Raw genomic sequence first — 16,265 nt, 5'->3', positions numbered from 1 at the left:
ATTGATATGAACTATGGACATACGTATATATAGATGCGAGAGTCTAATAGGAAAAAGTAAAGATAACATCGCAGAAAAAAAAAATTACATGTGCATTTAAAGGGAGAGTAATTTAAGGTTCGAAACAGAGTAAAAGAGAAACACACAAACCTAAACTGGGAACAATAACCGAAATCTAAACCAATCTGGATTTGGACAAAGCTGGCTTAAAGAGTGGTTACTTTGACTTTCCTCGTCCAGATTCTTCAGATAGGCTTTTATATAAGCCTATAATAACGAAATAGCTGTTAAACAAATATAATTTCATTCTGATGAAAGCTAACAAATTCGTATAAAAGTGAGGACATTACCTCTCTAGTGAGTTGTAGTGGTTCTCCACGATTGTTTTGGCCGAAAGGGTTCATGAACCACTCTGGTTTGCGGGAAACCAATATGTATCCAAATGTCAAACCAGATACAATACCAGGTACGAACCCTATTGCAGCTACTATCCAACTAATCGCCTCTTCGTCTTCTTCCTCTAATTCTGGTGTTTCATATTGTTGATGCGATGCTGGCGTGTGAATATCGCCGCAAACTTTGTCAAGAGAAGATCCAAAAAGAAGTCCCAGGTTATCTTCAAAGGAAGAGCAAGGCTGCGTTTGAAATTGAGTGCCCCCTGGTACTAGACCTGAAAGCCGGTTATGAGAGAAATTCATGTATTCAAGGTAGGAGAGGTTGCCTAGCTCTTTTGGAATTTCTCCTGAAAGAATGTTTTGGGAAACGTCCGAAGACTCGAGAGCTGTGAGGTTCCCCATAGATGAAGGGATGTTGCCAGTGAAAGCATTGTTTGACAAGTTGAGCACATGAAGCTCTTTCATTAGACTGATGGACTTTGGAATCTTTCCTTCAAATTTGTTTCCCGAAAAGTCGATTGTTGTTAAGATTTTTAAGATACGTAGTCGCTCCATCTCTACGCCTTTATTCATCAAAACCATTGAATCATAGTAATAGGTTGATCCCATGTAATTTTCATTCGATCGATCTTCGTCTGTTATAAATGCTGACGTAGCACTCGACGACATAGCACTCCACTTCACAAAGTATTCCGAAGGCAAAGTTCCATTGAAGTGATTATGCGATATGTCGATGATCCGCAACTGAGGGAAGGAGGCTTGATGTATTGGTCCATGAAATGCATTGGAGCGAAGGACAAGAACTTGTAGCTTTTGTAGAGAACCCAACCAGAACGGAAACGTGTCGTTGATTCTGTTGCTTTCCACGTTCAAAACTTCAAGTGTTGAGAAACGATTCAAAGATCTTGGAAGCTTTCCCACAAGTTGGTTATGACCAATGTCAAGCGACCTTAGATTTTCAAATATATGCTTTGGAAGACCTCCACTCAGATTATTCTGACGAAGGTTTAGATGTGAAAGATTACTCTTGAGATTTCCCAAGCAATGAGGGATTGAACCGTTAATGTTGTTTTCAGATAAATCGAGAGTCTCTAGAGAACGAAACTCGCATATGAATGAAGGAATCTTGCCAGTGAAGTTGTTGTTGGAGCCAAGCAAGTACTGCATAGATGGTTTCCGGACAGAGGATAATCCTTGTTTCTTCTTTGATCTTTGGAAACCGTTGAAAGAGTTGTTGGAAAGATCCACGACGTACAAATTTGGTAGAGTCCATAACCAACCAGGAACTTGACCTTCGATTTTGTTGTTGGAGATGTCTAGAACTTGCATCCAATGTAGGGTTCTTAAGAGCTCTGGAAACTCGGTGATACCGCAGTCTGTCAAGTACAAAGATCTAATCAACTGTGAAGGGGGATTTGAAACAAAACTCTTGTTTGTTGTTGAAACATGGTTGCCTGAGAGATCTATAATAGAGAGGCTTTTGGAATATGATAAGATATCATTCAAGTCAATTGTAGTGGTGGTGTTTAAATGGGAAAGGGCAAGATCTTCGAGAGACTTGAGAGGAGAGAAGATACTAAAGTCAACTAGGCGGCCTTGGGTGTCGAAATGAGAAAGGTCAAGTATCTGAAGGTTGACAAATTTGGAAATGGATCTCGGGATTGGCCCTTTGAAGTTGTTGTTGCCAGTGTCTAACGAGTATAGGTTAGATGGTGAAGAAATATTACCAAACTCAAGAGTGCCGTTGAGTTGGTTATCAATCAAAAAAATATCTATCAAAGAAGGAATGGTGAAGAGACGAAAAGGGATAGTTCCAGTGAAATCATTGTGACTTGCGTCAAAACATCTTAAGTTTGATAGTGAAGTGATATTCGGAGGAAGCGCACCACTGAACTGATTGTTGGAGATATATAAATGTGACAACCCTGTCAAATTCAGTAGTACATTGGGGAAATTCCCACAAAGCATATTGCTTTGAACATCTAAAGTGGTTAGCTGGTTTAGATTGCCAAAAGAAGATGGTATTTCACCAGATAATTGATTATTAGGAAGCGAGAGAAAGAAGAGTTGAGTAAGGTTTCCAATCGAAAACGGAATTTGACCAGATAATTGATATCAGAAAGGTCGAGGTAGGTGAGATGAAAAAGGTTTCCAACCGAAGATGGAATCCGACCAGTGAAATGATTATTCGAAAGGTGGAGAGAGGTGAGATGAAGAAAGTTTCCAATGGAAGATGGAATCCGACCACTGAAATGATTTCCCGAAAAGCTAAGATAGATAAGATTAGAAAGGTTTCCAATCCAATATGGGATTTGGCCAGTAATATCGTTAAATGAAAGGTCAAGAGTGGTTAGAAAAGGAAGGTTTTGAAGACTGCTATTGGAATGAAACCGGCCATGGAAGCCGCTGCAGCTAAGGTCTAGCTCGACCACTTCTCCAGACTTGGCATTGCACTTGATACCCTTCCAACTACAACAGTCGCTGTTATTCCCCCATGACTCCGTCTTCCGATGAGAGTCAATGCGTTCCGGCTGACAATAATAATTAAGCTTCCCAATATGAAACTCGTTTTCCAAAGCGAGAAGTGTATCCCTTTGTTCGGGACGACACAAATGCCTAGTAGGAGCTGCAAGCACGTCTTTCAAATAATAGATGGACAATAAATTAAAACAAAGAGTAATAGGAATGATACTCGCTGAGTTCCATAAGCCTTTCATTTGATTTTCTTGAATTAAAAGTAAGGAAGAAAACTGGGAATTGTGAGAAGATAAATAACATGGTTTCGTGCCCCATCTCTCTTTTATATACATATAATAATACTACATTCTACTCCACAAAGGCAATAAATCCAACACAGCTTGGCTGACTCACTATTACTAGTCTTTCTACTACCAAGCGTTCTAGACGTTTGAATAGTCAATTTCCACAAAATTTGTATTACTTTTAATTAGGTACAGTCGGGGAAACTTCAAATACAAGTTGTTTGTCAAACCAAATTAAATGACCCAGGAAAAAATCAATTCAACGAGAGATGACTTTGTTAGTTGTGTACCAGTAGTACTGATTGATGATTGATATTGATGATCTACAGCGAGAGAAATCCGAAAAGGCTAAAGCCCGATAGTATAGGTTGGATAAAATTAAGATCCACGCCCATTTTATCACATGCCACCAAACTCAGAAGAGTATAAAATATTTTCTTTTTTGAAAAGAAACCAGTAATCACACGTATCCGAGACAAAATAACATTATTATTTGATTGAAATATTTAATTAATAATTTATTATAAATAAAATTTAAAACTCTAACCTAGTTTTCATATTTACTTAATAATCTTACTTATTATTTTTAAAATTTTTATCTATGATATTTTATATGATTTCTATATTATTTTATTTGGTTAAAGTATAAAAATTTATTGGTTTTAAACTTTTTTAAAAAAAAATTAAATTAGTTTTAGTGAATATTGATGAGTTATATAAATTTGGTTGATTTGTTTTATGGTGTACCTTTAAACATTGCTTTTTTAAGATATGTTATAAATTTATTAGTTTGTTTTATTTTTTATTTTTAAGATAAGCTTGGAAAAAGCCAACAAAATCTTGTAGCCCTATTAAAAATGGACCGAACTTTGAATTATAGGCTCAGAAATATTTCGAACCGGATCAGACTCAAACAAATGAGGGATTTGCCGGCTTCAGGTCTAGTCGGGCTGGGCCAATCCAATTAACACCCCTAATTATTCACCTAAGGGGTATATAAATTGATTAACATGATATCTTATTATATAAAGTTGAGTTTTGAAAGTTAACCATTAACAAGATTTTGACATGTGTCAAGTTTATATAAATCTGAGATTTTGACATGTGTAAAAGTTAATATTTAATATGAGAGATTTGAGATTACAACAAAAAACAAAATATTTTGTGTTAAACAATATTAATAATATAAAAAGATAATTATCGAAAAGTTACAAAATTACTGATTTTTTTTTAATAATTATAAGAAGATTCTATATATATATATATATATATATATTTTTCATAAAATTTGAAACTATAACATTATTTACTTATTTTTAATTTTAATTTATTAATTTTAATTTTAATTTACAAAGAATAGAAAGAAAAATATACAGTTAATTATTAATTCTAAATTTTGTAAATACTCATTTCAGTATAAGCATAGATCGTCTCATATTTTTCATCTAGTAAAATAGTTTATTTAAAAATATTGTTTTCAACTTTGTTCTATTGGTAAATTTTTTTTAATGGAAAGGTAAATTTGTCTTATTTTTTAAAACCAAAATTTTCTCTTACTTTTTCTTTTTCAGTTTGGAATATGTAAGATTAATATGTTGACCCAAAAAAAAGATTAATATATGTGTCTTTTTTCTAATTCTGTATTTTAAAATTTAATGTAGTATTTTTAGATTGTTTTGTTTAATTTATCTTTTCACCTTTGAATTATTTGAGATTCATATATTATCGTGTTTATAATTTTCTATTATTTCTTTCTTTATGTCAGATTAATTTTCTTCTAATTTCTTTGATTGGTTGGTCATAGACCCTTTTTTTTTGCAAACATAGATAGATAGATTGGAAAAACATAAATTGTTGTTGATAGATCTATAGGAGTTCAGAGACTGTGACACCCTGGTTTACAGATATTTTAAAAAGAATTGATTTGACCACCTTTGTCACCAAAGTGCACTTATCTTTTCGATCAAGGGTCCTCAGGTAACTCTAGAGTTAAATGTGTTTGAGCTGAAGTAGTTTCAGGATAGGTGACTTTTCGGGAAGTAATTGTCGGAACTGTGCGAGTGAAAACAAAACACAATGAAAGATCATATGGTTATTTGTAGGGTCGGTAAACAAGTATTTAAATCCTCTCATACATAATAAACCAGCAGTCGGATATGGATAAGCCAAGAGTAAATGTGGGGCCCACTGAGAAAGGTGGGCCCATGAAATGGGAGCGGACATGGGGCTCACTAAGCAAGGTGGCAGTGGCAGTCAAGGCATTCTAGAGACAAAGGATACATCATGGTGTGTTGAAGACACTTCCACAAATACATTGAAAAATTTAATAGTAGTTACTATCAAAAAAATTTGTGACGTTAGAAAATGGTCTTTAGTTTCATTGGTAGTCGGAGCAAGAAATTTTGAGATAGCTAAAAGACGTGAACATGTTCTCACCACACATGAGGAGGGCATAGCCATGTAGAGGAGGTTGGACGCAAGGTTATCTCCCCAAGAGAGAAACATGGAGCCAAGGTTCTCTACATGGTGGAGGAGGTTGGACGCAAAGTTCTCTCCATAAGGGAAGAGGGCGGAGCCGAAGTTTTCTCCATTGTTGGTCATACAATATTGTGATGATACATCATTGATTAGTATACTATGTAATATATTTTTTTTATTCAAAATGTATTTTGAGCCAATGATTTTTGTAATTAAAAAAACTATGCAAAAGTGAAAGTAAAAATACATATAATAGTTAACTTAATGTGTTCATACAGACATTTTCTAGATAGTAATAAAAAATATATTTGTAAGATTCATTATATTTAGATATAAAAAATATGCTTTTAATGGTAACATAAATAAAAGATTTGTAAATGGATATAAATTAGTATATTATATCAAAAATAAAACTTATAAATAACGTACAACAAATTTTAATATATTTTTATTAAATTTAATTTTATTTACAAAACTTTAAACCCGTATATCAGACGTGTCCTTATCTAGTAAAATATATACTGTATGTAAAATAATTTTAATTACCATAAAATATGGAAATAATTCAGAGAAATTCACACTGGATATGTATACACACTGGATTGAGCCACGCTTTAGCCATAACAATTAACAAATATGAATAACGTATACAGTGAGCTGGATATGTCTTTACGTGTAGAAAATTAAATCTTTGAACTGGATATGCTAAAAGTATACATTAAGCTGGATATGTTCATCTACAAAAAAAAAAAAACAAAAAACAAAAACAGATAGGAATAATGGATACACACTGGATATGTCTTGTTTCAATATCCAATTAGCAAACCTTGGAGGGATGAAATATGCAAAATAGAACAATCAATAAGAAAAAATTGTATGCCATTTTGATCATGCTTACAACTTTGGATGTGCATGGGCAGAAAATGGAAACCAATATGCCAAACAAAAGGTAATTTTGGGAATGAACATAGTGGGAAAGTTAATAAAATTGGTCCAAAGTAAAAAGATGGGATTTATCATCAGAGGCTTGCTTTCCTAACTTTTTTCAATAGCCGTTTAGCATATCATCATCACTCGTTCTCCTTAAGCCTCAACGAAACTCATAAATTTTCATCAAAACACACATCTCCATTCTCGTTGGAAGTTCCCTGAAATATATGTGTAGAATGAAGCAGGTTGTTGACAAATAAATAGCTATGTCAACGTCTAATTGCTCAGTATTTCTGTAACTAATTGATATGAACAATGGACATACGTATATATATAGATGCGAGAGTCTAATAGGAAAAGTAAAGATAACATCGCAGAAAACAAAAAAAAACATGTGCATCTAAAGGGAGAGTAATTTAAGGTTCGAAACAAAGTTGCTCAATTACAAAGTTGGCAAAAAACAGAGTAAAAGAGAAACACACAAACCTAAACTGGGAACAATAACCGAAGTTCTAAACCAATCTGAATTTGGACAAAGCTGGCTTAAAAAGATAGTTACTTTGATATTCTTCGTCCACATTCTTCAGATAGGCTTTAAGCCTATAATAACGAGATAGCTGTTAAACAAATATAATTTCATTCTGATGAAAGCTAAAAACATTCGTTAAAAAGTTAGGAACATTACCTCTCTCTACTGAGTTGTGGTGATTCTGCGATTGTTTCGGCCAAAAGGGTTCATGACCCACTCTGGTTTGTGGGAAACCAATATGTATCCAAACGTCAAACCAGATACAATACCGGGTACGAATCCTATTGCAGCTGCTATCCAGCTAATCACCTCTTCTTCATCTTCGTCCTCTGATTCCGGCGTTTCATAGTGTTGATGTGATGCTGGTGGTGTGTGAATATCCCTGCAGACTTTGTCAAGAGAAGAGGCAACAAGTCCCGGATTATCTCCAAAGGAAGAGCAAGACTGCGTTCGAAACTGAGTGCCCTCTGGAACTAGGCCTGAAAGCTGGTTATGAGAGAAGTTCATGTACGCAAGGAACGAGAGGCTCCCTAGCTCTTGTGGAATTTCTCCTGAAAGCTTGTTTTGGGAAACATCCAACGACTCGAGAACTGTCAGATTCCCCATAGATGAAGGGATGCGGCCAGTGAATGCATTGTTTGACAGGTTGAGCACATGAAGCTCTTTCAAAAGACCGATGGACTTTGGAATCTTTCCTTCAAATTTGTTTCCAGAAAAGTCGATTGCTGTTAAGATTTTTAAGATACGTATTAGCTCCATCTCTACACCTTTATTCATCAAAACCATTGAATCTTGGTAATAGCCTAATTTATCTCCCATGTACTTTTCGGAAGACTGATCTTCGTCTGTTCCAAGTGATGACATAGCACTCCACTTCACAAAGTATTCCGATGGCAAAGTTCCATTGAAGTGATTATGTGATATGTCGATGATCCGCAACTGAGGGAACAAGGCTTGATGTATTGATCCATGGAATGCATTGGAGCGAAGGACAAGAACTTGTAGCTTTTGTAGAGAACCCAGCCAGAACGGAAACGTATCGTTGATTCGGTTGCTTTCCACGTTGAAAACTTCAAGAGTTGAGAATCGGTTCAAAGATCTTGGAAGCTTTCCCACAAGTTGGTTATGACCAACGTCGAACGACCTTAGACTTTCAAATATATCCTTTGGAATACCTCCACTCAGATTATTCTTACGAAGGTTTAAAACTGAAAGATTACTCCTAAGATTTCCCATACAAGGAGGGATTGACCCATTAAACTTGTTTTCAGATAAATCGAGAGTCTCTAGAGAACGAAACTCGCATATGAATGAAGGAATCTTGCCAGTGAAGTTGTTGTTGGAGCCAAGCAAGTACTGCATAGATGGTTTCCGGACAGAGGATAATCCTTGTTTCTTCTTTGATCTTTGGAAACCGTTGAAAGAGTTGTTGGAAAGATCCACGACGTACAAATTTGGTAGAGTCCATAACCAACCAGGAACTTGACCTTCGATTTTGTTGTTGGAGATGTCTAGATACGCCACTTCATGTAGGGTTCTTAGGAGCTCTGGAAACTCGGTGATACCGCAGCCTGACAAGTACAAAGAATATATCTCCTGTGAAAGGGGATTTGAAACTGAACTTTTGTTTGTTGTTGAAACATGGTTGCCTGAGAGATATAAAAGAGAGAGGCTTTTGGAATATGATAAGATATCATTCAAGTCAATCGTAGTGGTGGTGTTTAAATGTGAAAGGTATAGAGATCTGAGTGAGTTGAGATGCGAGAAGATACTAAAGTCAACTGGACGGCCTTGGGTGTCGAAATGAGAAAGGTCAAGATACGAGAGGTTGACAAATTTGGAAATGGATCTCGGGATTGGCCCTTTGAAGTTGTTGTTGCCAATGTCTAACCATTGTAGGTTAGATGGTGCAGAAGATGTATTCCCAAACTCAAGAGTGCCGTTGAGTTGGTTATATCTCAACATAATAGATGTCAAAGAAGGAATGGTGAAGAGAGAAGAAGGGATTGTTCCAGTGAAAGCATTGTCACTTGCATCAAAACCTCTCAAGTTGGATAGTGAAGTGATATTAGGAGGAAGCGCGCCACTGAACTGATTGTGGGAGAGCGATAAATCTGACAACCCTGTCAAGTTCAGTAGTACAATGGGAAAATTCCCACTGAGCTTGTTCCAAGTAACCTCTAAGGTGGTCAGGTGGTTTAGATTGCCAAAAGAAGATGGGATTTCACCATCGAGATTGTTTTCCCGAAGGTTGAGAGAGGTGAGTTGAGTAAGGTTTCCAATCGAAGATGGAATGCGACCACTGAAATTATTTCCCAAAAGGTCGAGAGAGGTGAGTTGATAAAGGTTTCCAATGGAAGACGGAATCCGACCACTGAAATGACTTTCCGAAAGGCGGAGATTGATAAGATTAGAAAGGTTTCCAATGGAATCTGGGATTTGGCCATTAAGATCATTAGATGAAAGGTCAAGAGTGGTTAGAAAAGGAAGTTTTTGAAGACTGCTATTGGAATGAAACCGGCCATGGAGGCGGCTGCAGCCAAGGTCTAGCTCGACCACATCTCCGGACTTGGCATTGCACTTGATACCCTTCCAACTACAACAGTCGCTATTATTCCCCCATGACTCCGTCTTCCGATGAGAGTCAATGCGTTCCGGCTCGCAATTATAATTAAGCTTCCCAATCTCAAACTCGTTTTTGAACGCGAGAAGTGCATCTCTTTGTTCGGGACGACACAAAAAATGCTTAGTAGGAGCCGCAAGCACGTCTTCAAAATGATAAATGAACAAGAAAATAAAAGAGAGAGTTATAGGAATGATACTCGATGAGTTCCAGAAGCCCTTCATTTAATTTTCTTGAATAGATATAATGAAGTAAGAATGGAAACTGTGAGATGGTAAATATTAAGGGATTAACATGGTTTCGTGCCCATCTCTCTTTTATATACATAATCATAATACACTCTACTCCACAAATATAATAAATCCAACAAAGCTTGACTGAATCACTATAACTAGTCTTTCTACTACCAAGTGTTCTTCACGTTAAAACGCAAAGACTTAAAAAGAGTCTTTACATTTGAATAGTCAAGTTCCACATATTTTGTTTTTTATTTAACGTACTGGAAACTTCAAAAACAAGTTGTTTGTTCGAACCAAATTAAATGACCCAGAAAAAATCACAATTTAGGAGAGATGACTTTGTTAGTTGTGTACTAGTTGAAGACCAATGTCCAAAACGACATGGCTTTGCAAAAAGGCCTATTGGAACCACGGTCCAATACAATGCCACAAACTAAGAAATGCTCTCCAAAGCCCACAACTGTCCAACGGTCACCTGCAGTTCACGACAAAGGTGAGAGCTCAACAAATAGGACAATATATGCAGAGAGTACGACCATAACAACCAACAATCGTTTTGCTGCCCTTGAATCATGTGAAGACGAATGTAGCCACGTCACAATCACAGCTAATGATTAGAAGATCCTAGAACTTAGGTTAAAACCTTTGTATCCTTGTATCCCCATATAAAAAGGAACAAGCCACCGTATTGTAATCTATCGATTGAAGTAATAAGAATCAATCTTTCCTCTTTCTTTGTTCCTTTGTTTCTTCTTTCATGGTATCAGAGCCATGGACGGAACCATGGAACCCTATTCTTCTCCCTCTCTACACATTTCAAACTGTGTTACCATAAAGCTTACAGAGCAGAACTACTTCATATGGAAGTCTCAGTTCGAATCCTTCTTGCGTACTTAATCTCTTCTTGGATTCGTCAACGGCACTGCTAAACCACCAGATGAGAAGATCCCCATCCGCAACAACAACAATGGCAAAGTCGAAGACATACTCAACCCAGCTTTTGAGAGTTGGTCCAGATCTGACCAAGTTGTTAAGGCTTGGCTGCTTGGCTCAATGACTGAGAACGTTCTGCGACTGGTGACCGGCTCTGCAACAGCTCAAGAGGTATAGGATACTCTTATCTCCCACTTCAACCGAACCTCATCCTCTAGACTATTTGAGTTACAAAGGCGTCTTCAGAATGCTGAGAAATTAGATAAGAGCATGTCTGATTACCTTAGAGGAATTAAGGACATTTGTGATCAGTTAGCCTCTATAGGAGATCCAGTTAGTGAAAAAATGAAAATATTTGTTGCTTTAAGAGGTTTAAGTCGTGAATATGAACCTATAATCACTGTCATTGAGGATTCAATGGACCGACTTCCTGCTCCCACCTATGATATTGTCATATCTCGCCTTACTGGCTATGACGACAGAATCCAAGGTTACTCTGTTTCCACGGATGTCTCACCACACGTAGCATTTCACACGACAAGATCTTCAGGCTATCGTGGGCGTGGTAACAGAGGCAAAGGCAGAGGTTCTTACTCAACTCGAGGTCGAGGCTTCCAGCAACAGTTCTCGTCTGTTGCTTCATCTAGACCACCTACCGTCTCGACTGACAAACCGGTATGTCAAATCTGTGGCAAACGAGGTCACAACGCCTTTGAGTGTTGGTTCAGATTCGATGAAGAATATCAGCAACCACCTCAACCTGCGATCAATGCTTATGCTTTCTCGGCTCTTCATATCACCGACGTTACTGAGGACAACAGTTGGTACCCCGACTCAGCTGCGACTGCTCACATCACTAGCTCCACTCAACGATTGAAGCAAGCTCAACCTTATCATGGAAGTGACATGGTAATGGCAAGTGATGGGAATTCCCATCACTCATGTCGGCTCTGCTAATCTTCCCTCAACGTCAGGTAACATCTCTCTTAAAGACGTACTAGTTTGTCCTGAAATAGCAAAATCATTGTTGTCAGTGTCAAAGCTCACTAAAGACTATCCTTGTGCTGTCACGTTTGATGATCTTGATGTTGTTATTAAGGACAAAGCATCTCTCAAAGTTCTGACAAAGGGAAAGGAAAATAACGGGCTTTACAAGCTGGATGATCCAAAGTTTCAGATGCTCTACTCAACAAGACAAATCAAAACAAGTGATGAAGTTTGGCATCAGAGATTAGGACATCCTAATCAACAAGTTCTTCAGCTTCTATATGCAAATAAGGCAATTCAAATAAATAAAAGTACCAGCAAAGTGTGTGCATCATGCCAGCTTGGAAAGAGTTCAAGATTGCCATTTAGTTCTTCAACTTTTACTTCTTCTAGACCTCTAGAGAGAGTGCACTGTGATCTCTGGGATCCTTCTCCTGTTTCATCTATTCAAGGATTCAGATTTTATGTAGTGTTTATTGACAATTATTCAAGATATTGTTGGCTCTATCCACTAAAGAAAAAATCAGATTTTTGCTCTACCTTCATCAAGTATCAGCTTCTGGTAGAAAATTTGATGCAAATAAAAATTGGAACATTTCAGTCAGATGGTGGTGGAGAATTTATAAGTCACAGGTTTCTAGCACATCTGCAAAATTCTGGTATCCAACACTTCATATCATGCCCACACACACCTCAACAAAATGGTATTGCAGAGAGAAAACACAGACAGCTAACAGAAATGGCACTTACATTGATGTTTCAAAGCGCCACTCCACAAAGTTACTGGGTAGAGGCCTTCTTCACCTCGAATTTCCTCTGCAATCTTCTACCACACAGTAGTCTTGACAGCAACACAAGTCCCTACGAAGCACTATTTGGTAAATCACCAGAGTACTCTGCACTAAGGACCTTAGGCTCAGCATGCTTCCCAACCTTAAGGTCGTATGCCCAAACCAAGTTCGATCCTCGGTCACTCAAATGCATCTTCCTTGGATATACCAAAAAATTCAAAGGGTATTGATACACAGAGTTTTAAACCCTATTTCCTACTGCAAATGCACAGCAAATAAGTATAAGTAGTACTTAGGGGTCGCATCCCACGAAGACCAAGTTTTACTCTATGGTTCTATTGGTTCAATTTCAAGCTAAGACAATTCAAAGTTGGGTTTGTTTGGTAACAGTAACGCGATTAAAATGGTATAAAAAGGCAATAAGCAAAACACTAGATCAGGGGTAATTCTCGGAAATTTCAGAGACAACAACTAAACAACTATTCAGGGCATAGATTAAGTACCAGTCTAGAACTCAAACATAAATATAAACTGATCCACTGTCGTGGCATCAATAACTCTATCTGATCGATTCTGTGCGGAAACGCGGAGCACGTGCTCAGACATCCGGAGCACATGCTCGGCGGTCCATAAACCATAAACTGTCGTTTGAGCCCAGAATCGCAGACAAGCATTAAAGAACAGGAATGATAAGTTCACAAATCACCTACACATCAACTTTCGCAGGTCTAGGATAATTTGCCCACTAATGTATTTTCTAGCAACTTATTACACTTTTGATGAATAGATAAACCTAGAATCATAGATTGGGTGATCAAATCAACCTAAGCATTAAGTCTAACAATAGTGAAGACAATCGATTATATAAATCCCTATTTGTGTTCTGTTGCTAACCCATGAAACCCCTTTTGAAACCCCTAATCTAGCAAAGAAAACTACTCAGACATAGAGAAATGAATCATAGCAAAAGATGAGAAATTCAATGACATAAAAATAAAAAGGGTTCAGAGAATGCTTCACAAGGTGGCCGCTCTTCTTCCTCTCACAAAAACGTCGCTCAAAAACCAAAAGAAAAGAATATCCTCTCTCCTAAAAACCCTAGGTTAAATAACATACAAGTAGAGAAAAATAAGGAAAGAATCCAAATTCAAATCTCCCTATTAAAAATCGATCTCCTCTCTCTTTCTCTCACAAAGGATCGCCTAAAATAAGGGGAATTAGGCAAGGAATCGGCGCCTAGATGCTTGCCACGTGTCGTCATGAAACCGTAGAGTTGGGAGCATGTGCTCTTGGGTCTAAAATCAGCTTTTCTGCTCCAATTCAACTCCTTTCTGCTCCGATTGCTCCCGCTGTTCCAATTCTTGCTTTTAGCTTCCTAGCCTCTTATTATAACCTGAAAAGGACTCACACAACTACAAAACTATCAAATAAACGGGGTCAAAGTGAGTCAAAACCGTTACATATCAACTCCCCCGGACTTAGATCTTTGTTTGTCCTCAAACAAACTCAAACCAAGCGCCAAGAGAGCCAAGGTGGGAACTCGCAAAAATCTCAGAAACCGTGAGTAGACCATGACCTGCAGACCACATGTGTTAGAACAAGCTATACCAAAAACTTCTCCAGCAAACATCTCCAAAACCAGAACCATAATTGGCAATCAAACCCAGAAAAAGATCACTTTCCTGACAAAGACTCTTTACATTCAATTAAAATTGGCGTGAGCTTCTCATTAAGGGCATTAAGCTAGTGAAATCGAGGCTTGGTAGATAAAAGGTTGTTTTAATGGTGGAGCTATAGAGTGTTTAGGGGTTACCATTACTTTGAAAGAGATGCAGGATATCACACAAAATGGTAAGGGAGAGTGGACTCATTGATGTCCACAACCTCTAATCACTCTCCTCTTCTTGTCTTCTCAAACTCAGCCTCTCTTTTCTCCTCAGGGTACAACGCATGCTCGGGGGTTTGTAACACTAGCTCCGGTCCCATTCCATCATCCTTAAACGTTTTTTTTTTTTTTTTAGATGTATGAAGGATGATGGGGGATCTTCTTCTGATATTGCCCCTGGAGCATGCGGACCGTATCCTAGGCTCACTCTCTGCTCAAAACAACTCGCGGACTCAGATGTATATAATTTCGGAGCAGGTGCTCGCTGGGTTGGAGCACGTGCTCTGTCCGTCCGGCTCTTTCCTCTTTGGTTCTCCAGCAAGAGCGAGTTAGAGATTGTGTCAGTCCTGCACTCCCCGACCGTTTTGCACATAGCTGCACAGAATGAGAAAACAAAAATACAAGTGCAAGTGGTTTGAAAGGAGGTTAGGCTCGGGGTGGGTACTAACTTAAAATGAGCTAGCTATTCAGGATCAACAAGATTGGAAAAATGAATAAGAAGTCCTGAATATGTGACACGTTCCCTATCCTAATGCCCAAAACGAGAAGAATTTAAATCCGGTTAGGTTCCAATAAAGTAGAGTCTAAGTCTTTCCGGTGAAACCTTAATGGGATGAAGCTTTTCTGGCCAGGAGAAGGGTCCGAATGTGAAGAGGTATTAGCTCGTCTCTGTACTCTTAGTTCTGCAACAATGGTCACTTGGAAAAACGGTCAAACTCACAAATGGTTAAAAACATCACAGATTTCGGTCCTAATTCCCACAAGTTTTGGTTCGACTCACATGACAAACTGACTCAATAAAAAGAAAAATAAAGAAAACAAATGTCATAGGTGACCCTCCCCCGGACTTACTTCACACCGTCTCCGGTGTGAAAATAAGCCAAAGAGAGACCTAGACAAGAAGAAAAATAAAGATAACAATAAAAATGAAAAGAAAATAAAGCGGATAGGACAATGATGGTGTGTGTAACCGCGATCAGGCGTTGGAATCGTTTGGGCTCTCGCTCTCCGAACGGGCAAGGTGGCGCCTCCGACGTGGTGGTCTCACCGGTGGGCTTGGGTTGGTGGCGGTGGTGGTGTGGTGGCAGCAACCGCGAGATAGTGTCGTCAGGATCCTCCGCATCAAGCTGTTGTTCTTCTGCTGCGACTCGACCATCCATCTCCTGTACTCAGCGGTATCGGGCTCATCAGAGATTGGTGGGAGATCAAACTCACCCTGAGGATCGGATGATGTGAATGGTGGAACGCTGTCCTCGTGGTGGTGGGATGAGCTAGCAAAGTCCACTGGTGGTGGATCAAACTGGGTAGGTGGAGGCGGAACATCTCCCAGAAGCATTGGGGCGCGGGAGAAACGCAGATCATCCACCGTGGCTAGCTGCGTAAGCTCAGGAGCTGGGAGGCGAATGCTCCCCTGATTACCGTCAGGGCCACTGTACCGGTATGTGTAGAAGGGGTTGGCTAACTGGATGACTCGGGAGTGGACCAGATGTTGTATGTCGATGCGCTCCCTCTGCTCTACAAGAGAATACCTCGTCAGATCGATCCGCATGTGCTCAAAGAGATGAGTGAGAAGGCTGCCAATCCTCTCTGTACGGCCAGAAGTCTTGTGCTTAGCAGCACAGATCATCTCATCGAAGTGCATAGCCATGTTGCACCGCACATCAGATGGAGCAGGTGCTCCAGGAAACAGAACATGTGCTCCGGGAGCCGCGG

At 38.6% G+C, this 16,265-nt stretch overlaps 2 pseudogenes across 3 annotated transcripts; both read right to left on the bottom strand.

Moving 5' to 3' along the window:
* Window positions 1-79: 79 nt before the first annotated feature.
* On the bottom strand, window positions 80-3,347 carry LOC147920185 (receptor-like protein 34 pseudogene; annotated as a pseudogene). The gene is made up of 2 exons (XR_015591405.1): window positions 351-3,347; window positions 80-267 (listed from the first exon to the last, which is right to left on the bottom strand). The product of XR_015591405.1 is annotated as a receptor-like protein 34 pseudogene (transcript).
* A 2,954-nt stretch (window positions 3,348-6,301) lies between these two features.
* Window positions 6,302-10,041, bottom strand: LOC147920184 (receptor-like protein 53 pseudogene; annotated as a pseudogene). 2 transcript variants are annotated; one of them, XR_015591408.1, is made up of 3 exons: window positions 7,251-9,996; window positions 7,052-7,165; window positions 6,302-6,783 (listed from the first exon to the last, which is right to left on the bottom strand). The product of XR_015591408.1 is annotated as a receptor-like protein 53 pseudogene, transcript variant X1 (transcript). The 2 variants fall into 2 exon arrangements; XR_015591409.1 differs by lacking the exon at window positions 6,302-6,783 and having other exon boundaries at window positions 6,945-7,165; window positions 7,251-10,041.
* Between the last annotated feature and the right edge of the window lie 6,224 nt (window positions 10,042-16,265).

Source organism: Camelina sativa, chromosome 19 (genome assembly GCF_030686135.1).
Source record: "Camelina sativa cultivar CO46 ecotype springtype chromosome 19, ASM3068613v1".
NCBI classification, from domain to species: domain Eukaryota; kingdom Viridiplantae; phylum Streptophyta; class Magnoliopsida; order Brassicales; family Brassicaceae; genus Camelina; species Camelina sativa.
This window is presented reverse-complemented; position numbering and strand designations above follow the sequence as displayed.